At 58.5% G+C, this 22,668-nt stretch overlaps 1 long non-coding RNA gene and 1 pseudogene across 1 annotated transcript; one reads left to right on the top strand and one right to left on the bottom strand.

Moving 5' to 3' along the window:
* The first annotated feature begins 1,757 nt into the window (after positions 1-1,757).
* LOC127926558 (uncharacterized) lies at positions 1,758-4,925 on the top strand. Its single transcript, XR_008124453.1, has 11 exons — positions 1,758-2,208; positions 2,246-2,476; positions 2,590-2,749; positions 2,787-2,903; positions 2,981-3,057; positions 3,175-3,211; positions 3,249-3,639; positions 3,880-4,073; positions 4,151-4,338; positions 4,416-4,723; positions 4,841-4,925. It is a non-coding gene; the product is annotated as an uncharacterized LOC127926558 (long non-coding RNA).
* Positions 4,926-7,259: 2,334 nt separating this feature from the next.
* The window catches only part of LOC118382550 (slit homolog 2 protein-like), a 103,632-nt pseudogene continuing 88,223 nt past the window's right edge, over positions 7,260-22,668 (bottom strand).

The raw sequence follows: 22,668 nt of genomic DNA, 5'->3' as shown, positions 1-22,668 counted from the left end.
TAGTGTAGTCTAGGGGTGAGTCTCAATAGTCTAGTGGGGTGAGTCTCAATAGTCTAGTCTAGGGGTGAGAGTCTAGGGTCTGAGTCTCAGTCTAGTGTAGTCTAGGGGTGAGTCTCATTAGTCTAGTGTAGTCTAGGGGTGAGTCTCAATAGTCTAGTGTAGTCTAGGGGTGAGTCTCAATAGTCTAGAGTCTCAATAGTCTAGTGTAGTCTAGGGGTGAGTCTCAATAGTCTAGTGTAGTCTAGGGTGAGTCTCATTAGTCTAGTGTAGTCTAGGGGTGAGTCTCAATAGTCTAGTGTAGTCTAGGGGTGAGTCTCATTAGTCTAGTGTAGTCTAGGGGTGAGTCTCAATAGTCTAGTGTAGTCTAGGGGTGAGTCTCATTAGTCTAGTGTAGTCTAGGGTGAGTCTCAATAGTCTAGTGTAGTCTAGGGGTGAGTCTCATTAGTCTAGTGTAGTCTAGGGGTGAGTCTCATTAGTCTAGTGTAGTCTAGGGGTGAGTCTCATTAGTCTAGTGTAGTCTAGTCTAGTGTAGTCTATTAGTCTAGTGTAGTCTAGGGGTGAGTCTCATTAGTCTAGTGTAGTCTAGGGGTGAGTCTCAATAGTCTAGTGTAGTCTAGGGGTGAGTCTCAATAGTCTAGTGTAGTCTAGGGGTGAGTCTCAATAGTCTAGTGTAGTCTAGGGGTGAGTCTCAATAGTCTAGTGTAGTCTAGGGGTGAGTCTCATTAGTCTAGTGTAGTCTAGGGGTGAGTCTCAATAGTCTAGTCTAGGGGTGAGTCTCAATAGTCTCTAGTGTAGTCTAAGGGTGAGTCTCAATAGTCTAGTATAGTCTAGGGGTGAGTCCCAATAGTTTCTAGTGTAGTCTAGGTGTGAGTCCCAATAGTTTCTAGTGTAGTCTAGAGGTGAGTCTCATTAGTCTCTAGTGTAGTCTAGGTGTGAGTCTCATTAGTCTCTTGTGTAGTCTAGAGGTGAGTCTCATTAGTCTCTTGTGTAGTCCAGGGTTGAGTCTCAATAGTCTCTAGTGTAGTCTAGAGGTGAGTCTCAATAGTCTAGTATAGTCTAGGGGTTAGTCCCAATAGTTTCTAGTGTAGTCTAGGGGTGAGTCCCAATAGTCTTGTAGTCTAGGGTTGAGTCCCAATAGTCTAGTGTAGTCTAGGGTTGAGTCCCAATAGTCTCTAGTGTAGTCTAGGGGTGAGTCCCAATAGTTTCTAGTGTAGTCTAGGGGTAAGTCCCAATAGTCTAGTGTAGTCTAGGGTTGAGTCCCAATAGTCTCTAGTGTAGTCTAGGATTGAGTCCCAATAGTTTCTAGTGTAGTCTAGGGTTGAGTCCCAATAGTTTCTAGTGTAGTCTAGGGTTGAGTCGCAGTAGTCTCTAGTGTAGTCTAGGGGTGAGTCCCAATAGTCTCTAGTGTAGTCTAGGGTTGAGTCCCAATAGTCTCTAGTGTAGTCTAGGGTTGAGTCCCAATAGTTTCTAGTGTAGTCTAGGGTTGAGTCCCAATAGTTTCTAGTGTAGTCTAGGGGTGAGTCTCAATAGTTTCTAGTGGAGTCTAGGGGTGAGTCTCAATAGTCTAGTGTAGTCTAGGGTTGAGTCCCAATAGTCTAGTGTAGTCTAGGAGTGAGTCCCAATAGTCTCTAGTGTAGTCTAAGGTTGAGTCCCAATAGTTTCTAGTGTAGTCTAGGGTTGAGTCCCAATAGTCTCGTGTAGTCTAGTGTAGTCCAGGTAAACATTTGGTAAAGAAAGTAACATGCTGAGTCTGGAGGTAAATATTGTTGTTTAATAAACAGTCTCGGGGGAGGGGGGATAAAGCACAACGCACAGAGGAAGAGGGGGGACATATTTATCTGCTACACAAGGAGGAAGTCCCTACTGAGGGACAGGAAGTACTACGATCCATCCAGATCAGGATCCAAGTCTACGGTACAAAACCTTAGCAGCAACACGTTAAACATCGTCATAGTAACATCGGGTGGCTAACAAAGTAGTTTCATTTAGAAAAAGTCACAGTTTTATTTTTAAGCAGAAATTGGTTAAAAAGTTATAAACGGTTCTAGGATCAGGTGGTGTAATCTACACTATCAACATGTCTAGGATCAGGTGTTGTAATCTACACCATCAACATGTCTAGGATCAGGTGGTGATGTAATCTACACTATCAACATGTCTAGGATCAGGTGGTGGTGTAATCTACACTATCAACATGTCTAGGATCAGGTGTTGTAATCTACACCATCAACATGTCTAGGATCAGGTGGTGATGTAATCTACACTATCAACATGTCTAGGATCAGGTGGTGTAATCTAAACCATCAACATGTCTAGGATCAGGTGGTGTAATCTACACTATCAACATGTCTAGGATCAGGTGGTGATGTAATCTACACTATCAACATGTCTAGGATCAGGTGGTGATGTAATCTACACTATCAACATGTCTAGGATCAGGTGGTGTAATCTACACTATCAACATGTCTAGGATCAGGTGGTGTAATCTACATCATCAACATGTCTAGGATCAGGTGGTGATGTAATCTACACCATCAACATGTCTAGGATCAGGTGGTGTAATCTAACTATCAACATGTCTAGGATCAGGTGGTGATGTAATCTACACTATCAACATGTCTAGGATCAGGTGGTGATGTAATCTACACTATCAACATGTCTAGGATCAGGTGGTGATGTAATCTAAACCATCAACATGTCTAGGATCAGGTGGTGGTGTAATCTAAACCATCAACATGTCTAGGATCAGGTGGTGTAATCTACACTATCAACATGTCTAGGATCAGGTGGTGGTGTAATCTAAACCATCAACATGTCTAGGATCAGGTGGTGTAATCTAAACCATCAACATGTCTAGGATCAGGTGGTGTAATCTACACTATCAACATGTCTAGGATCAGGTGGTGATGTAATCTAAACCATCAACATGTCTAGGATCAGGTGGTGGTGTAATCTACACTATCAACATGTCTAGGATCAGGTGATGTAATCTACACTATCAACATGTCTAGGATCAGGTGGTGATGTAATCTACACCATCAACATGTCTAGGATCAGGTGGTGGTGTAATCTACACTATCAACATGTCTAGGATCAGGTGGTGATGTAATCTACACTATCAACATGTCTAGGATCAGGTGTTGTAATCTAAACCATCAACATGTCTAGGATCAGGTGGTGTAATCTACACCATCAACATGTCTAGGATCAGGTGATGTAATCTAAACCATCAACATGTCTAGGATCAGGTGGTGTAATCTACACTATCAACATGTCTAGGATCAGGTGGTGATGTAATCTACACTATCAACATGTCTAGGATCAGGTGGTGGTGTAATCTACACTATCAACATGTCTAGGATCAGGTGGTGATGTAATCTACACTATCAACATGTCTAGGATCAGGTGGTGGTGTAATCTACACTATCAACATGTCTAGGATCAGGTGGTGGTGTAATCTACACTATCAACATGTCTAGGATCAGGTGGTGTAATCTACACTATCAACATGTCTAGGATCAGGTGGTGTAATCTACACTATCAACATGTCTAGGATCAGGTGGTGTTGTAATCTACACTATCAACATGTCTAGGATCAGGTGGTGATGTAATCTACACTATCAACATGTCTAGGATCAGGTGGTGATGTAATCTACACTATCAACATGTCTAGGATCAGGTGGTGGTGTAATCTACACTATCAACATGTCTAGGATCAGGTGGTGGTGTAATCTACACTATCAACATGTCTAGGATCAGGTGGTGATGTAATCTACACCATCAACATGTCTAGGATCAGGTGGTGTTGTAATCTACACTATCAACATGTCTAGGATCAGGTGGTGTAGTAATCTACACTATCAACATGTCTAGGATCAGGTGTTGTAATCTACACTATCAACATGTCTAGGATCAGGTGGTGTAGTAATCTACACTATCAACATGTCTAGGATCAGGTGGTGATGTAATCTACACCATCAACATGTCTAGGATCAGGTGGTGTTGTAATCTACACCATCAACATGTCTAGGATCAGGTGGTGTAATCTACACCATCAACATGTCTAGGATCAGGTGTTGTAATCTACACCATCAACATGTCTAGGATCAGGTGGTGATGTAATCTACACTATCAACATGTCTAGGATCAGGTGTTGTAATCTACACTATCAACATGTCTAGGATCAGGTGATGTAATCTACACCATCAACATGTCTAGGATCAGGTGGTGTTGTAATCTACACTATCAACATGTCTAGGATCAGGTGGTGTAATCTACACCATCAACATGTCTAGGATCAGGTGATGTAATCTACACTATCAACATGTCTAGGATCAGGTGGTGATGTAATCTACACCATCAACATGTCTAGGATCAGGTGTTGTAATCTACACCATCAACATGTCTAGGATCAGGTGGTGATGTAATCTACACTATCAACATGTCTAGGATCAGGTGTTGTAATCTACACTATCAACATGTCTAGGATCAGGTGATGTAATCTACACCATCAACATGTCTAGGATCAGGTGGTGTTGTAATCTACACTATCAACATGTCTAGGATCAGGTGGTGTAATCTACACCATCAACATGTCTAGGATCAGGTGATGTAATCTACACTATCAACATGTCTAGGATCAGGTGGTGATGTAATCTACACTATCAACATGTCTAGGATCAGGTGGTGTTGTAATCTACACCATCAACATGTCTAGGATCAGGTGGTGTAATCTACACTATCAACATGTCTAGGATCAGGTGGTGATGTAATCTACACCATCAACATGTCTAGGATCAGGTGGTGTTGTAATCTACACTGTCAACATGTCTAGGATCAGGTGGTGTAATCTACACCATCAACATGTCTAGGATCAGGTGTTGTAATCTACACTATCAACATGTCTAGGATCAGGTGATGTAATCTACACCATCAACATGTCTAGGATCAGGTGGTGATGTAATCTACACTATCAACATGTCTAGGATCAGGTGGTGATGTAATCTACACCATCAACATGTCTAGGATCAGGTGATGATGTAATCTACTATCTAATGAACGTCAGATAAAGGAACTATACACTTCTTATTACTCTTCATCATCATCATCATCATCATGGCACAATACAAAGTCTGAGAAAACATGGCCACAGAAATACACAACAATGTCCTCAATCACAATGTCACATTTGTTTTGAAGATTGTAACTAAGTCTTCTGGCCAAACAAAACAATTAATTAAAACACGATAGTTTTACCCAGTGGTCAAAACAACATCAAAGACTTCTCCAACCCCCCAAAACAAAACAAAAATTAGGACACGATATGTTGTTAGTCAATCTCGTCAATCATTCACTGCCTTTTAAGACAAAAATAAGAGAGTGAAATATAAATTAATATATATTAAAAGGGTCAGACAGGTACATGGGTCAGACAGGTTGTCACAGGAGAGGAGGCACTGAGGGGTTTAACCTAATTACTACCTTAACTAAACTATACCATCTACGTGTGTGTGTGTGTGTGTGTGTGTGTGTGTGTGTGTGTTTTGGGTCAGACAGGTTGTCACAGGAGAGGAGAGGAGGCACTGAGGGGTTTAACCTAATTACTACCTTAACTAAACTATACCATCTACGTGTGTGTGTGTGTGTGTGTGTCTGTGTGTCTGTGTTTTGGGTGGAGGTTGTCACAGGAGAGGAGGCACTGAGGGGTTTAACCTAATTACTACCTTAACTAAACTATACCATCTACGTGTGTGTGTGTGTGTGTGTGTGTGTGCTGTGTGGATGAAAGGGTTCCCTCCGTCTCCCCCCTGACCTGAGACCAGAACACCTCCACCTAGTGGTGAGTGTGTCGTACTACGGTTAATAGAGGGACTCATACGAAACATGGGAAAACAGGAAGTACACAACAGGAAGTGGTCGTCCGTCAGTGGGAAACACCGCTCGTCATCATGAGTCATCGTGCCAAAACGGAAAAGAAGGAACAGAAGTCTTGTTGAGTTTTTAAGTCTTTTTTTCTCCGCTTGATAATAAAAATAAGTCCCTTTTTGTTGTTGTATTTTTACAATATAATTCAACATCTCCTCTGAGGCAGTGAGCCCACAGTCCAGCGCTGGTTGGAGTTTTTCTTTGTTTCGTCTTGACTTTTGGGGGGGGGTTTACAAAAAGAAGAGGGATGAGGTCGGAGGAGGAGAAGAGAGGGGGATGAGGTCGGAGGAGGAGAGGGGAGGGGGATAAGGTCGGAGGAGGAGAGGGGGAGGGGGATAAGGGATAAGGTCGGAGGGGAGAGGGGAGGGGGATAAGGTCGGAGGAGGAGAGGGGATGAGGTCAGAGGAGGAGAGGGGGATAGGTCAGAGGAGGAGAGGGGGATGAGGTCAGAGGAGGAGAAGAGGTCAGGGGGATGAGGTTGGAGGAGGTCGGAGGAGGAGAGGGGGGGATGAGGTCAGAAAAGAGGAGGAGAGAGGGGGATGAGGTCAGAGGAGGGAAGGGGGATAAGGTCGGAGGAGGAGAGGGGGATGAGGTCAGAAGGAGGAGAGGGGGATGAGGTCAGAGGAGAGGTTGGAGGAGGGGGGATGAGGTCGGAGGAGAGGGTCAGAGGTTGAGAGAGAGGGGGATGAGGTCGGAGGAGGAGGGGGATGAGGTCAGAGGAGGAGAGGGGGAAGGGGGATAAGGTCGGAGGAGGAGAGGGGGATGAGGTCAGAGGATGAGAGGGGATGAGGTCAGAAAAGGAGAGGTGGATAAGGTCGGAGGAGGAGAGGGGATGAGGTTGAAGGAGGTGAGGGGGATGAGGTCAGAGGAGGAGAGGGGGATGAGGTCGGAGGAGGGGAGAGGAGGAGGGGAGGAGGTTGGAGGAGGAGAGGGGGATGAGGTCGGAGGAGGAGGGGAGGGGGATGAGGTCAGAGGAGGAGAGGGGGATGAGGTGGGAGGTTGAAAATGGGATGAGGTGGGAGGAGGAGAGGGGGATGAGGTCAGGAGGAGGGAGGAGAGGGGGAGAGGGGAGATGAGGTCATGAGGAGGAGGAGAAAGGGGATGAGGTTGGATAAGGAGAAGGGGAGGGGAGAGAGGTCGGAGGAGAAGAGAGGGGGGATGGGTCGAGGTTGGGGGATGAGGTCGGAGGAGGAGAGGGGAGGTGAGGAGGATGATGGTTGGAGGAGGAGAGGGGGATGAGGTCGGAGGAGGAGGGTGGGGATGAGGTCGGAGGAGGAGGTTGAGGGGGATGAGGTCGGAGGAGGAGAGGGGGATGAGGAGGAGGAGGGGGAGGAGGAGGGGGGGATGAGGTCGGAGGAGGAGAGGGGGATGAGGTCGGAGGAGGAGAGGGGGATGAGGTTGGAAGAGAAGAAGGGGATGAGGTCAGAGCAGGAGAGAGGGATGAGGTCAGAGGAGGAGAGAGGGATGGGTTTCCTTCCAGAGAGAGACAGGAGCAGGAACAGGAAGCGGAACCTTTCATCCCAGGGTAAAGGAGGTGACGTTTTACGAGGGAGGACACTTTGTACAACCGCACTTCACCACCTTCTCCACTTCCTGTACGAAGGAGGAGCCGTCGGTGCAGTGGAAGGTGTATTTCCTGCGTTTGGAACGTAAAGGGGAGCAGCAGTCGCTCCCGCCCCCCCCTTCAGCCCCCTCCAGACAGGAGCCACGGCACTCTAGACGGGAGACCTTCTCCTGGGTTTCACACGCCGAATAGCCCCTCTGGAGCTGGTAGACAGCTCGGAGCCGTTCCCCTCGACAGACCACCTCTACAGGGGAAGAGAGAGAAGAAGGGTTTAGAGGGAGAGAGAGAGAGAGAGAGAGAGAGACAGGGAGAGAGAAGAGAGAGAGAGAGAGAGAGAGAGAGAGAGAGAGAGAGGAGAGAGAGAGAGAGAGAGAGGAAGGAGAGAGGAAGAGAGAGAGAGAGAGGAGGAGAAAGAGAGAGAGAGAGAGAGAGAGAGAGAGGAAGGGCTGAGAGAGAGAGAGAGAAGGGCTAGAGAGAGAGAGAGAGAGAGAGAGAGGAGGGCTAAGAGAGAGAGAGAGAGAGAGAGACAGTGGGATGGATGGACGGATGGATGGAGGAGAGAGAGAGGAGAGAGAGAGAGAGAGGGGATGAGAGGATGGGAGGATGGAGGGAGGAGGGAGGGAGGGAGAGAGAGAGAGGGATGAGAGGTGTGGAGTGATGGAGGAAGGAAGGAAGGAAGGAAGGAAGGAGGGAGGGAGATAACGAAGGAACAAGGAAGGAAGAGTGTGAAAGGAGAGAGCAGAGGGGTGGCTGAGGTTGAAACAAGCTCATGTGGAACGGAAGGTCTCCAATGTGATTGGCTGTGGAGGAGGATGGGTTAAGGAGAGGGGGTGGCGGGGCAGAGAGGGCTGACCTCTGACCTCTGACCCTGAGAATCTCACCTGGGTGACCCCTCTGCCGGGGGGCGGTGGATCAGAGGAGGCTGGGGCAGACAGACAGCATAAAGTTAGAGCAGACAGACAGTTAAAACACTAACAGACAGACAGCAGAGAGTTAGAGCAGACAGACAGCATAAAGTTAGAGCAGACAGACAGGGTTAAAACACGAACAGACAGACAGCAGAGAGTTAGAGCAGACAGACAAATGAACAGACAGACAGTGAGACCGATGTGGAGACCCTCCCCCTCTCTCCCTGCCTCCCTCCCCTCCCTCCCCCCCCTCCCCCTCTCCCTGCCTCCCCCTCCCCCTCCCCCCCCCTCTCCCTGCCTCCCTCCCCCCCCCTCCCTCCTCCCTCCCTCCCTCCCTCCCTCCTCCCCCCCCCTCCCTCCCTCCCCCTCTCCTCCCCTGCCTCCCCTCCCCCTCTCTCCCTGCCTCCCCCTCCCTCCCCTCTGTCCCTCCCGTCCCCTCTCCCCTGGGTTACATTGACAGTAGGCCCTGCCCAGGCCAGACAGCCTACATTTCCCTGTTTACACCTGGTCAGCTGACAGGGGTCCAGCACTTCCTGGTCTGCCTCCCACACAGCACTCCCTCCCTCCCTCAGCTCTGACAGGAGTAGGAGTAGGAATTGATAGGAAGACATGAACCATGGATACACCTGCAGGAAGGAGGGTTACATTGACAGGGAGAGGGAGAGGACCCTGAGAGAGAGATGGGGGAGAGCTGACAGGGAGGGGAGGACAGAGAGAGAGGTCTGGAGGGAGAGGACAGCAGAGAGAGGAAGAGGAGGTGGAGGGAGAGGACGGAGACAGAGAGAGAGTAGGAGATGGGGAGGGAGAGAGAGACATGGAGAGGACATGGAGACACCTGGGGGAGGGAGAGAGAGGAGGGGAGAGAGAGGGAGAGAGAGAGAGAGAGAGGAGGGGGAGGGAGAGGAGGAGGAGAGAGAGATGGGGGAGGCAGAGAGGGGGAGGGGGAGGGAGAGAGAGGAGTAGGAGGGAGAGATGGGGGGGGAGAGGGAGAGGGAGGGGAGGGAGAGGACGGAGAGAGAGAGGGGGGAGGGGGAGAGGAGAGAGGGAGGAGAGAGAGAGAGAGAGGAGGGGAGGGAGAGAGGAGGGGAGGGAGAGAGAGGAGAGGAGGGAGAGATGGGGGGGAGGGAGAGGAGGGAGGGGAGAGGACGGAGAGAGAGAGAGATGGGGGAGGGAGAGGACAGAGAGAGAGATGAGGATGGGGAGGGAGAGGACGGAGAGAGAGAGATGGGGAGGGAGAGGACAGAGAGAGAGAGAGATGGGGGAGGGAGAGAGAGGAGGGGAGGGAGAGAGAGGAGGGGGAGGGAGAGGAGGAGAGAGAGAGAGAGAGAGGGAGGGGGAGGGAGAGGACGGAGAGAGAGAGAGATGGGGTGGAGGGAGAGAGGAGGGGGAGGGAGAGAGAGAGAGGAGGGAGAGATGGGGGAGGGAGAGGAGGGGGAGGGAGAGGACGGAGAGAGAGAGAGATGGGGGGAGGGAGAGGACAGAGAGAGAGAGAGATGGGGGAGGGAGAGGACGGAGAGAGAGAGAGATGGGGGGGGGAGAGGACAGAGAGAGAGAGAGATGGGGAGGGAGAGAGAGGAGGGGGAGGGAGAGAGAGAGGGGGGAGGGAGAGGACGGAGAGAGAGAGAGAGAGAGAGAGGAGGAGGGGAGGGAGAGGACGGAGAGAGAGAGAGAGAGGGGTGGAGGGAGAGAGGGAGGGGGAGAGAGAGAGGAGGGAGAGAGGGGGAGAGAGGAGGGGGGAGGGAGAGGACGGAGAGAGAGAGAGATGGGGGAGGAGAGGAGGAGAGATGGGGGAGGGAGAGAGGAGGAGGGAGGGGAGGGAGAGAGAGAAGGGGAGGGAGAGAGAGGAGAGGGGAGGGAGAGAGAGAAGGGGAGGGAGAGAGAGGAGAGGAGGGGGAGGAGGAGGGGGAGGGAGAGGACAAAGAGAGAGGAGAGAGAGGGAGAGGGAGAGGACGGGGAGAGAGAGAGAGAGAGGGAGGGGGAGGGAGAGGAGGAGAGAGACAGAAGGGGGAGGAGAGAGGGGGGGAGAGGAGGAGAGAGAGAGAGAGAGATGGGGGAGGAGGGAGAGGAGGAGAGAGAGAGGGGAGGGGGGAGAAATACAATTTAAATGGTCATCCCTCTCCATTCTTCATCCTCCCCTCACCCCTCACCCCCATCCCTCTCCATCCTCCCCCATCCCTCTCCATTCTTCATCCTCCCCTCACCCCTCACCCCCATCCCCTCCCTCTTCATCCTCCCCCCATCCTCCATTCTTCATCCTTCATCCTCTCCTCATCCCCTCACCCCCATCCCTCTCCATCCTCCCCCCATCCCTCTCCATTCTTCATCCTCCCCTCACCCCTCACCCCCATCCCTCTCCATCCTCCCCCATCCCTCTCCATTCTTCATCCTCCCTCACCCCTCACCCCCATCCCCATCCCTCTCCATCCCCCCCATCCCTCTCCATTCTTCATCCTCCACCTCACCCCTCACCCCCATCCCTCTCCATCCTCCCCCATCCCTCTCCATTCTTCATCCTCCCCTCACCCCTCACCCCTCACCCCCATCCCTCTCCATCCTACCCCCATCCCTCTCCATTCTTCATCCTCCACCTCACCCCTCACCCTCACCCCCATCCCTCTCCATCCTACCCCCCCCCTCCATTCTTCATCCTCCACCTCACCCCTCATCCCCATCCCTCTCCATCCTCCCCCCATCCCTCTCCATTCTTCATCCTCCACCTCACCCCTCACCCCCATCCTCTCCATCCTCCCCCATCCCTCTCCATTCTTCATCCTCCACCTCACCCTCACCCCTCACCCCATCCCCAGTCCACTGACTTGTTCCCATCACAGGGGTTGTTGACCTGGTCCTGACAACGGTCTCCGGTCCACCCAGGGTGGCAGGTACAGGAGAAGCCTCTCTGACCGGTTGGGTGGCACTCACCCTGGCCACACACCCCTGCCTGGCATGGCTGGCATCCAGCTTCAACCCCAGTCTGGAAAACACAACAGGGTTCAGTTTAGAGGTGGAACAGCGTGTCTGAGTGTTTCAACACAGCTGACCCAATACAACTGACCCCCAGGTCCTGTACCTGTCCCTGCTCCAGTCTGACCCCCAGGTCCCTGCTCCAGTCTGACCCCCAGGTCCCTGCTCCAGTCCGACCCCCAGGTCCTGTACCTGTCCCTGCTCCAGTCTGACCCCCAGGTCCCTGCTTCAGTCTGACCCCCAGGTCCTGTACCTGTCCCTGCTCCAGTCCGACCCACAGGTCCTGTACCTGTCCCTGCTCCAGTCTGACCCCCAGGTCCTGTACCTGTCCCTGCTCCAGCCCGACCCACAGGTCCTGTACCTGTCCCTGCTCCAGCCCGACCCACAGGTCCTGTACCTGTCCCTGCTCCAGTCTGACCCCCAGGTCCTGCTCCAGTCTGACCCCCAGGTCCTGCTCCAGTCTGACCCCCAGGTCCTGCTCCAGTCTGACCCCCAGGTCCTGCTCCAGTCTGACCCCCAGGTCCTGCTCCAGTCTGACCCCCAGGTCCTGCTCCAGTCTGACCCCCAGGTCCTGCTCCAGTCTGACCCCCGGGTCCCTGCTCCAGTCTGACCCCCAGGTCCCTGCTCCAGTCTGACCCCCGGGTCCTGCTCCAGTCTGACCCCCGGGTCCCTGCTCCAGTCTGACCCCCGGGTCCTGCTCCAGTCTGACCCCCAGGTCCTGTCCCTGCTCCAGTCTGACCCCCAGGTCCTGTCCCTGCTCCAGTCTGACCCCCAGGTCCTGTACCTGTCCCTGCTCCAGTTTGACCCCCAGGTCCTGTCCCTGCTCCAGCCGACCCCCAGGTCCTGCACCTGTCCCTGCTCCAGTCTGACCCCCAGGTCCTGTCCCTGCTCCAGTCTGACCCCCAGGTCCTGTCCCTGCTCCAGTCTGACCCCCAGGTCCTGTCCCTGCTCCAGCCGACCCCCAGGTCCTGCACCTGTCCCTGCTCCAGTCTGACCCCCAGGTCCTGTCCCTGCTCCAGTCTGACCCCCAGGTCCTGTCCCTGCTCCAGTCTGACCCCCAGGTCCTGTCCCTGCTCCAGCCGACCCCCAGGTCCTGCACCTGTCCCTGCTCCAGTCTGACCCCCAGGTCCTGTCCTGCTCCAGTCTGACCCCAGGTCCTGTCCCTGCTCCAGTCTGACCCCAGGTCCTGTCCCTGCTCCAGCCGACCCCAGGTCCTGCACCTGTCCCTGCTCCAGTCTGACCCCCAGGTCCTGTCCCTGCTCCAGTCTGACCCCCAGGTCCTGTCCCTGCTCCAGTCTGACCCCCAGGTCCTGTCCCTGCTCCAGCCCCCCAGGTCCTGCACCTGTCCCTGCTCCAGTCTGACCCCCAGGTCCTGTCCCTGCTCCAGTCTGACCCCCAGGTCCTGTCCCTGCTCCAGTCTGACCCCCAGGTCCTGTCCCTGCTCCAGCCGACCCCCAGGTCCTGTCCCTGCTCCAGTCTGACCCCCAGGTCCTGTCCCTGCTCCAGTCCCCCCAGGTCCTGTCCCTGCTCCAGCCGACCCCAGGTCCTGCACCTGTCCCTGCTCCAGTCTGACCCCAGGTCCTGTCCCTGCTCCAGTCTGACCCCCAGGTCCTGTCCCTGCTCCAGTCTGACCCCCAGGTCCTGTCCCTGCTCCAGCCAACCCCCAGGTCCTGTGTCCCTGCTCCAGTCTGACCCCAGGTCCTGTCTCTGCTCCAGTCTGACCCCCAGGTCCTGTCCCTGCTCCAGTCTGACCCCCAGGTCCTGTCCTGCTCCAGCTGACCCCCAGGTCCTGCAGTCCCTGGATCTGTCTGACCCCCAGGTCCTGTCCCTGCTCCAGTCTGACCCCAGGTCCTGTCCCTGCTCCAGTCTGACCCCCAGGTCCTGTCCCTGCTCCAGCCCGACCCCAGGTCCTGCACCTGTCCCTGCTCCAGTCTGACCCCCAGGTCCTGCCCCTGCTCCAGTCTGACCCCCAGGTCCTGTCCCTGCTCCAGCCTGACCCCCAGGTCCTGCACCTCCCTGCTCCAGTCTGACCCCAGGTCCTGTCCCTGCTCCAGTCCGACCCCCAGGTCCTGTACCTGTCCCTGCTCCAGTCTGACCCCCAGGTCCTGTCCCTGCTCCAGTCTGACCCCCAGGTCCTGTCCCTGTCCCTGCTCAGTCTGACCCCCAGGTCCTGTACCTGTCCCTGCCAGTCTGACCCCCAGGTCCTGTCCTGTCCCTGCTCCAGCCTGACCCCCAGGTCCTGTACCTGTTCCTGCTCCAGTCTGACCCCCAGGTCCCTGCTCCAGTCCGACCCCCAGGTCCTGTACCTGTCCCTGCTCCAGCCTGACCCCCAGGTCCTGTCCCTGCTCCAGTCTGACCCCCAGGTCCTGTCCCTGCTCCAGCCTGACCCCCAGGTCCTGTACCTGCTCCAGTCTGACCCCCAGGTCCTGTCCCTGCTCCAGTCCGACCCCTAGGTCCTGTACCTGTCCCTGCTCCAGCCCGACCCCCAGGTCCTGTACCTGTCCCTGCTCCAGTCTGACCCCCAGGTCCTGTACCTGTCCCTGCTCCAGTCCGACCCCCAGGTCCTGTACCTGTCCCTGCTCCAGCCTGACCCCCAGGTCCTGTCCCTGCTCCAGTCCGACCCCCAGGTCCTGTACCTGTCCCTGCTCCAGTCCGACCCCCAGGTCCTGTACCTGTCCCTGCTCCAGCCCGACCCCCAGGTCCTGTACCTGTCCCTGCTCCAGCCTGACCCCCAGGTCCTGTACCTGCTCCAGTCTGACCCCCAGGTCCTGTACCTGTCCCTGCTCCAGCCCCAGGTCCTGTACCTGCCCAGGTCCTGTACCTGTCCCTGCTCCAGTCTGACCCCCTGGTCCTGTACCTGTCCCTGCTTCAGCCCGACCCCCAGGTCCTTTACCTGTCCCTGCTCCAGCCCGACCCACAGGTCCTGTACCTGTCCCTGCTTCAGCCCGACCCCCAGGTCCTTTACCTGTCCCTGCTCCAGCCCGACCCCCAGGTCCTGTACCTGTCCCTGCTCCAGCCCGACCCCCAGGTCCTGTACCTGTCCCTGCTCCAGCCCGACCCCCAGGTCCTGTACCTGTCCCTGCTCCAGTCTGACCCCCAGGTCCTGTACCTGTCCCTGCTCCAGTCCGACCCCCAGGTCCTGTCCCTGCTCCAGCCCGACCCCCAGGTCCTGTACCTGTCCCTGCTCCAGCCCGACCACCAGGTCCTGTACCTGTCCCTGCTCCAGTCTGACCCCCAGGTCCTGTACCTGTCCCTGCTCCAGTCTGACCCCCAGGTCCTGTCCCTGCTCCAGTCTGACCCCCAGGTCCTGTCCCTGCTCCAGTCTGACCCCCAGGTCCTGTACCTGTCCCTGCTCCAGTCCGACCCCCAGGTCCTGTCCCTGCTCCAGCCCGAACCCCAGGTCCCGTACCTGTCCCTGCTCCAGTCTGACCCCCAGGTCCTGTACCTGTCCCTGCTCCTGTCTGACCCCCAGGTCCTGTACCTGTCCCTGCTCCAGTCTGACCCCCAGGACCTGTACCTGTCCCTGCTCCTGTCTGACCCCCAGGTCCTGTACCTGTCCCTGCTCCAGCCGACCCCCAGGTCCTGCACCTGTCCCTGCTCTAGTCTGACCTCCAGGTCCTGTCCCTGCTCCAGTCTGACCCCCAGGTCCTGTCCCTGCTCCAGCCGACCCCCAGGTCCTGCACCTGTCCCTGCTCCAGTCTGACCCCCAGGTCCTGTCCCTGCTCCAGTCCGACCCCCAGGTCCTGTACCTGTCCCTGCTCCAGTCCGACCCCCAGGTCCTGTACCTGTCCCTGCTCCAGTCTGACCCCCAGGTCCTGTACCTGTCCCTGCTCCAGCCTGACCCCCAGGTCCTGTACCTGTCCCTGCTCCAGTCTGACCCCCAGGTCCTGTACCTGTCCCTGCTCCAGCCTGACCCCCAGGTCCTGTACCTGTTCCTGCTCCAGTCTGACCCCCAGGTCCTGTCCCTGCTCCAGTCCGACCCCCAGGTCCTGTACCTGTCCCTGCTCCAGCCTGACCCCCAGGTCCTGTCCCTGCTCCAGTCTGACCCCCAGGTCCTGTACCTGTCCCTGCTCCAGTCTGACCCCCAGGTCCTGTCCCTGCTCCAGTCTGACCCCCAGGTCCTGTCCCTGCTCCAGCCTGACCCCCAGGTCCTGTACCTGCTCCAGTCTGACCCCCAGGTCCTGTCCCTGCTCCAGTCCGACCCCCAGGTCCTGTACCTGTCCCTGCTCCAGCCCGACCCCCAGGTCCTGTACCTGTCCCTGCTCCAGTCTGACCCCCAGGTCCTGCACCTGTCCCTGCTCCAGTCCGACCCCCAGGTCCTGTACCTGTCCCTGCTCCAGCCTGACCCCCAGGTTCTGTCCCTGCTCCAGTCCGACCCCCAGGTCCTGTACCTGTCCCTGCTCCAGTCCGACCCCCAGGTCCTGTACCTGTCCCTGCTCCAGCCCGACCCCCAGGTCCTGTACCTGTCCCTGCTCCAGCCTGACCCCAGGTCCTGTACCTGCTCCAGTCTGACCCCAGGTCCTGTACCTGTCCCTGCTCCAGCTTGACCCCCAGGTCCTGTCCCTGCTCCAGTCTGACCCCCAGGTCCTGTACCTGTCCCTGCTCCAGTCTGACCCCAGGTCCTGTACCTGTCCCTGCTTCAGCCCGACCCCCAGGTCCTTACCTGTCCCTGCTCCAGTCCGACCCCAGGTCCTGTACCTGTCCCTGCTCCAGTCCGACCCCCAGGTCCTGTACCTGTCCCTGCTCCAGCCCGACCCCCAGGTCCTGTACCTGTCCCTGCTCCAGCCTGACCCCCAGGTCCTGTACCTGCTCCCCCAGGTCCTGTACCTGTCCCTGCTCCAGCTTGACCCCCAGGTCCTGTCCCTGCTCCAGTCTGACCCCCTGTACCTGTCCCTGCTCCAGTCTGACCCCCTGGTCCTGTACCTGTCCCTGCTTCAGCCCGACCCCCAGGTCCTTTACCTGTCCCTGCTCCAGCCCGACCCCCAGGTCCTGTACCTGTCCCTGCTCCAGCCCGACCCCCAGGTCCTGTACCTGTCCCTGCTCCAGCCCGACCCCCAGGTCCTGTACCTGTCCCTGCTCCAGTCTGACCCCCAGGTCCTGTACCTGTCCCTGCTCCAGTCCGACCCCCAGGTCCTGTCCCTGCTCCAGCCCGACCCCCAGGTCCTGTACCTGTCCCTGCTCCAGCCCGACCCCCAGGTCCTTTACCTGTCCCTGCTCCAGTCTGACCCCCAGGTCCTGTACCTGTCCCTGCTCCAGTCTGACCCCCAGGTCCTGTCCCTGCTCCAGTCTGACCCCAGGTCCCTGCTCCAGTCTGACCCCCAGGTCCTGTACCTGTCCCTGCTCCAGTCCGACCCCCAGGTCCTGTCCCTGCTCCAGCCCGAACCCCAGGTCCCGTCCCTGTCCCTGCTCCAGTCTGACCCCCAGGTCCTGTACCTGTCCCTGCTCCTGTCTGACCCCCAGGTCCTGTACCTGTCCCTGCTCCAGTCTGACCCCCAGGTCCTGTACCTGTCCCTGCTCCTGTCTGACCCCAGGTCCTGTACCTGTCCCTGCTCCAGCCTGACCCCCAGGTCCTGTCTCTGCTCCAGCCCGACCCCCAGGTCCTGTACCTGTCCCTGCTCCAGCCCGACCCCAGGTCCTGTACCTGTCCCTGCTCCAGCCCGACCCCAGGTCCTGTACCTGCTCCAGTCTGACCCCCAGGTCCTGTACCTGTCCCTGCTCCAGTCTGACCCCCAGGTCCTGTCCCTGCTCCAGCCCGACCCCCAGGTCCTGTACCTGTCCCTGCTCCAGCCCGACCCCCAGGTCCTGTACCTGTCCCTGCTCCAGTCCGACCCCCAGGTCCAGTACCTGTACCTGCTCCAGTCTGACCCCCAGGTCCTGTACCTGTCCCTGCTCCAGTCTGACCCCCAGGTCCTGTACCTGTCCCTGCTCCAGTCTGACCCCCAGGTCCTGTCCCTGCTCCAGTCTGACCCCCAGGTCCCTGCTCCAGTCTGACCCCCAGGTCCTGTACCTGTCCCTGCTCCAGTCCGACCCCCAGGTCCTGTCCCTGCTCCAGCCCGAACCCCAGGTCCCGTACCTGTCCCTGCTCCAGTCTGACCCCCAGGTCCTGTACCTGTCCCTGCTCCTGTCTGACCCCAGGTCCTGTACCTGTCCCTGCTCCAGTCTGACCCCAGGTCCTGTACCTGTCCCTGCTCCTGTCTGACCCCCAGGTCCTGTACCTGTCCCTGCTCCAGCCTGACCCCCAGGTCCTGTCTCTGCTCCAGCCCGACCCCCAGGTCCTGTACCTGTCCCTGCTCCAGCCCGACCCCAGGTCCTGTACCTGTCCCTGCTCCAGCCCGACCCCCAGGTCCTGTACCTGCTCCAGTCTGACCCCAGGTCCTGTACCTGTCCCTGCTCCAGTCTGACCCCAGGTCCTGTCCCTGCTCCAGCCCGACCCCCAGGTCCTGTACCTGTCCCTGCTCCAGTCCGACCCCCAGGTCCAGTACCTGTCCCTGCTCCAGTCCGACCCCCAGGTCCTGTACCTGTCCCTGCTCCAGCCCGACCCCCAGGTCCTGTACCTGTCCCTGCTCCAGCCTGACCCCCAGGTCCTGTACCTGCTCCAGTCTGACCCCCAGGTCCTGTACCTGTCCCTGCTCCAGCTTGACCCCCAGGTCCTGTACCTGCTCCAGTCTGACCCCCAGGTCCTGTACCTGTCCCTGCTCCAGTCTGACCCCTGGTCCTGTACCTGTCCCTGCTTCAGCCCGACCCCAGGTCCTTACCTGTCCCTGCTCCAGTCCGACCCCCAGGTCCTGTACCTGTCCCTGCTCCAGTCCGACCCCCAGGTCCTGTACCTGTCCCTGCTCCAGCCCGACCCCCAGGTCCTGTACCTGTCCCTGCTCCAGCCTGACCCCCAGGTCCTGTACCTGCTCCAGTCTGACCCCCAGGTCCTGTACCTCTCCCTGCTCCAGCTTGACCCCCAGGTCCTGTACCTGCTCCAGTCTGACCCCCAGGTTCTGTACCTGTCCCTGCTCCAGTCTGACCCCCTGGTCCTGTACCTGTCCCTGCTTCAGCCCGACCCCCAGGTCCTTTACCTGTCCCTGCTCCAGCCCGACCCCCAGGTCCTGTACCTGTCCCTGCTCCAGCCCGACCCCCAGGTCCTGTACCTGTCCCTGCTCCAGCCCGACCCCCAGGTCCTGTACCTGTCCCTGCTCCAGTCTGACCCCCAGGTCCTGTACCTGTCCCTGCTCCAGTCCGACCCCCAGGTCCTGTCCCTGCTCTAGCCCGACCCCCAGGTCCTGTACCTGTCCCTGCTCCAGCCCGACCCCCAGGTCCTTTACCTGTCCCTGCTCCAGTCTGACCCCCAGGTCCTGTACCTGTCCCTGCTCCAGTCTGACCCCCAGGTCCTGTCCCTGCTCCAGTCTGACCCCAGGTCCCTGCTCCAGTCTGACCCCAGGTCCTGTACCTGTCCCTGCTCCAGTCCGACCCCAGGTCCTGTCCCTGCTCCAGCCCGAACCCCAGGTCCCGTACCTGTCCCTGCTCCAGTCTGACCCCCAGGTCCTGTACCTGTCCCTGCTCCTGTCTGACCCCCAGGTCCTGTACCTGTCCCTGCTCCAGTCTGACCCCCAGGTCCTGTACCTGTCCCTGCTCCTGTCTGACCCCCAGGTCCTGTACCTGTCCCTGCTCCAGCCTGACCCCAGGTCCTGTCCCTGCTCCAGCCCGACCCCCAGGTCCTGTACCTGTCCCTGCTCCAGCCCGACCCCCAGGTCCTGTACCTGTCCCTGCTCCAGCCCGACCCCCAGGTCCTGTCCCTGCCCAGTCCGACCCCCAGGTCCTGTACCTGTCCCTGCTCCAGTCTGACCCCCAGGTCCTGTCCCTGCTCCAGCCCGACCCCCAGGTCCTGTACCTGTCCCTGCTCCAGTCCGACCCCCAGGTCCAGTACCTGTCCCTGCTCCAGTCCGACCCCGGGTCCTGTACCTGTCCCTGCTCCAGTCCGACCCCCCAGGTCCTGTACCTGTCCCTGCTCCAGCCCGACCCCAGGTCCTGTACCTGTCCCTGCTCCAGTCCGACCCCAGGTCCTGTACCTGCTCCAGTCTGACCCCCAGGTCCTGTCCCTGCTCCAGTCTGACCCCAGGTCCTGTCCCTGCTCCAGTCTGACCCCCAGGTCCTGTCCCTGCTCCAGTCTGACCCCCAGGTCCTGTCCCTGCTCCAGTCTGACCCCCAGGTCCTGTACCTGTCCCTGCTCCAGTCTGACCCCCAGGTCCTGTACCTGTCCCTGCTCCAGTCCGACCCCCAGGTCCTGTACCTGTCCCTGCTCCAGTCCGACCCCCAGGTCCTGTACCTGTCCCTGCTCCAGTCTGACCCCAGGTCCTGTACCTGTCCCTGCTCCAGTCTGACCCCAGGTCCTGTCCCTGCTCCAGTCTGACCCCAGGTCCTGTCCCTGCTCCAGCCTGACCCCAGGTCCTGTACCTGCTCCAGTCTGACCCCAGGTCCTGTCCCTGCTCCAGTCCGACCCCTAGGTCCTGTACCTGTCCCTGCTCCAGCCCGACCCCCAGGTCCTGTACCTGTCCCTGCTCCAGTCTGACCCCCAGGTCCTGCACCTGTCCCTGCTCCAGTCCGACCCCAGGTCCTGTACCTGTCCCTGCTCCAGCCTGACCCCCAGGTTCTGTCCCTGCTCCAGTCCGACCCCCAGGTCCTGTACCTGTCCCTGCTCCAGTCCGACCCCAGGTCCTGTACCTGTCCCTGCTCCAGCCCGACCCCAGGTCCTGTCCTGTCCCTGCTCCAGCCTGACCCCCAGGTCCTGTACCTGCTCCAGTCTGACCCCCAGGTCCTGTACCTGTCCCTGCTCCAGTCTGACCCCTGGTCCTGTCCTGTCCCTGCTCCAGCCCGACCCCCAGGTCCTTTACCTGTCCCTGCTCCAGTCCGACCCCCAGGTCCTGTACCTGTCCCTGCTCCAGTCCGACCCCCAGGTCCTGTACCTGTCCCTGCTCCAGCCCGACCCCCAGGTCCTGTACCTGTCCCTGCTCCAGCCTGACCCCCAGGTCCTGTACCTGCTCCAGTCTGACCCCCAGGTCCTGTACCTGTCCCTGCTCCAGCTCTGACCCCCAGGTCCTGTACCTGCTCCAGTCTGACCCCCAGGTTCTGTACCTGTCCCTGCTCCAGTCTGACCCCCTGGTCCTGTACCTGTCCCTGCTTCAGCCCGACCCCCAGGTCCTTTACCTGTCCCTGCTCCAGCCCGACCCCCAGGTCCTGTACCTGTCCCTGCTCCAGCCCGACCCCCAGGTCCTGTACCTGTCCCTGCTCCAGCCCGACCCCCAGGTCCTGTACCTGTCCCTGCTCCAGTCTGACCCCCAGGTCCTGTACCTGTCCCTGCTCCAGTCCGACCCCCAGGTCCTGTCCCTGCTCCAGCCCGACCCCCAGGTCCTGTACCTGTCCCTGCTCCAGCCCGACCCCCAGGTCCTTTACCTGTCCCTGCTCCAGTCTGACCCCAGGTCCTGTACCTGTCCCTGCTCCAGTCTGACCCCCAGGTCCTGTCCCTGCTCCAGTCTGACCCCTGGGTCCCTGCTCCAGTCTGACCCCAGGTCCTGTACCTGTCCCTGCTCCAGTCCGACCCCAGGTCCTGTCCCTGCTCCAGCCCGAACCCCAGGTCCCGTACCTGTCCCTGCTCCAGTCCGACCCCCAGGTCCTGTACCTGTCCCTGCTCCAGCCCGACCCCAGGTCCTGTACCTGTCCCTGCTCCAGCCTGACCCCCAGGTCCTGTACCTGCTCCAGTCTGACCCCCAGGTCCTGTACCTGTCCCTGCTCCAGCTTGACCCCCAGGTCCTGTACCTGCTCCAGTCTGACCCCCAGGTTCTGTACCTGTCCCTGCTCCAGTCTGACCCCCAGGTCCTGTACCTGTCCTGCTTCAGCCCGACCCCAGGTCCTTTACCTGTCCCTGCTCCAGCCCGACCCCAGGTCCTGTACCTGTCCCTGCTCCAGCCCGACCCCAGGTCCTGTACCTGTCCCTGCTCCAGCCCGACCCCCAGGTCCTGTACCTGTCCCTGCTCCAGTCTGACCCCCAGGTCCTGTACCTGTCCCTGCTCCAGTCCGACCCCCAGGTCCTGTCCCTGCTCCAGCCCGACCCCCAGGTCCTGTACCTGTCCCTGCTCCAGCCCGACCCCCAGGTCCTTTACCTGTCCCTGCTCCAGTCTGACCCCCAGGTCCTGTACCTGTCCCTGCTCCAGTCTGACCCCCAGGTCCTGTCCCTGCTCCAGTCTGACCCCCAGGTCCCTGCTCCAGTCTGACCCCCAGGTCCTGTACCTGTCCCTGCTCCAGTCCGACCCCCAGGTCCTGTCCCTGCTCCAGCCCGAACCCCAGGTCCCGTACCTGTCCCTGCTCCAGTCTGACCCCCAGGTCCTGTACCTGTCCCTGCTCCTGTCTGACCCCCAGGTCCTGTACCTGTCCCTGCTCCAGTCTGACCCCCAGGTCCTGTACCTGTCCCTGCTCCTGTCTGACCCCCAGGTCCTGTACCTGTCCCTGCTCCAGCCTGACCCCCAGGTCCTGTCCCTGCTCCAGCCCGACCCCCAGGTCCTGTACCTGTCCCTGCTCCAGCCCGACCCCCAGGTCCTGTACCTGTCCCTGCTCCAGCCCGACCCCCCCTGCTCCAGTCCGACCCCCAGGTCCTGTACCTGTCCCTGCTCCAGTCTGACCCCCAGGTCCTGTCCCTGCTCCAGCCCGACCCCCAGGTCCTGTACCTGTCCCTGCTCCAGTCCGACCCCCAGGTCCAGTACCTGTCCCTGCTCCAGTCCGACCCCCAGGTCCTGTACCTGTCCCTGCTCCAGTCCGACCCCCAGGTCCTGTACCTGTCCCTGCTCCAGCCCGACCCCCAGGTCCTGTACCTGTCCCTGCTCCAGTCCGACCCCCAGGTCCTGTACCTGCTCCAGTCTGACCCCCAGGTCCTGTCCCTGCTCCAGTCTGACCCCCAGGTCCTGTCCCTGCTCCAGTCTGACCCCCAGGTCCTGTCCCTGCTCCAGTCTGACCCCCAGGTCCTGTCCCTGCTCCAGCCCGACCCCCAGGTCCTGTACCTGTCCCTGCTCCAGTCCGACCCCCAGGTCCAGTACCTGTCCCTGCTCCAGTCCGACCCCCGGGTCCTGTACCTGTCCCTGCTCCAGTCCGACCCCCAGGTCCTGTACCTGTCCCTGCTCCAGCCCGACCCCCAGGTCCTGTACCTGTCCCTGCTCCAGTCCGACCCCCAGGTCCTGTACCTGCTCCAGTCTGACCCCCAGGTCCTGTCCCTGCTCCAGTCTGACCCCAGGTCCTGTCCCTGCTCCAGTCTGACCCCCAGGTCCTGTCCCT

This window comes from Oncorhynchus keta, unplaced genomic scaffold (genome assembly GCF_023373465.1).
Source record: "Oncorhynchus keta strain PuntledgeMale-10-30-2019 unplaced genomic scaffold, Oket_V2 Un_contig_7802_pilon_pilon, whole genome shotgun sequence".
In the NCBI taxonomy this organism is placed as follows: domain Eukaryota; kingdom Metazoa; phylum Chordata; class Actinopteri; order Salmoniformes; family Salmonidae; genus Oncorhynchus; species Oncorhynchus keta.
Note: the sequence above shows the minus strand (reverse complement) of the source record. Positions and strands in the feature narration are given on the sequence as shown.